Source organism: Sinocyclocheilus anshuiensis, unplaced genomic scaffold, assembly GCF_001515605.1.
Source record: "Sinocyclocheilus anshuiensis isolate Anshui unplaced genomic scaffold, SAMN03320099.WGS_v1.1 scaffold393, whole genome shotgun sequence".
Lineage (NCBI taxonomy): Eukaryota > Metazoa > Chordata > Actinopteri > Cypriniformes > Cyprinidae > Sinocyclocheilus > Sinocyclocheilus anshuiensis.
The window spans coordinates 687,068-687,903 of NW_015536501.1; the positions used below are offsets into that span (position 1 = coordinate 687,068).

Here is an 836-nt window from a genome sequence, read left to right on the forward strand (position 1 = left end):
CTGACATGGTCTTACTCAGTCAATATTAAAGATATCAAGGTTACATTTTCACAGAATGTTCTTTACCTTATGAAGGGTGATTTTATGCAGAAAACAGTAAATCATAAAAAAATTACTTTAGCTGGGTTTTCACAGCAAGGGTCACACACATCATATATATATATATATATACTTTTTAATTATTATTTTTTTTAATTATATATTTATATTTTTTATTTTATATATATTTAATTTTTACTTCGTCATGTTTAGAATATTATTGCTATGTTGATACCCAGTTGATTAGTTGATTGTTACGCTCATATACTACTCACACCGTGAGGATCACAGTATGAGGATAGTTTGAGTTCACAATGAGCTCCCCTATTACTCACACTGTGAGGGTCACAGTATGAGGATCGTTTGAACTCACAATGTTTTCATATACTACTCACACCGTGAGGATCACAGTATGAGGATCGTGTGAACTCACAATGATTTCACCTATTACTCACACCGTGAGGATCACAGTATGAGGATCATGTGATGTCACTGTGATCATCGCATGATCTCACGTGTTGACTGGGTAATAATTATGGTTTGACAATTTGCCAATTTCTTTTACACTGCTGTTGTTGTCATGTTTAGAAAATTATTGCGATGTTGATTAGTTGATTGTTACCCTACTGCAGTGTGACAACAAAATAGCTAAAACTATTTTTAATTAACAATTTTATGACCTCATATACACACACACACACACACACACAGTGAGACTTTAGCCTGGATTTCACAGATAGGATAACGCACGCACACATATATATATATATATATATATATATATATATATACAGTGG

General features: G+C 32.5%; 1 protein-coding gene across 1 annotated transcript in view; it reads right to left on the minus strand.

Moving 5' to 3' along the window:
* Nucleotides 1-836, minus strand: part of LOC107689072 (calcium-binding protein 1-like) — a 34,864-nt gene that overhangs the window by 32,945 nt on the left and 1,083 nt on the right. The window lies entirely within an intron of this gene.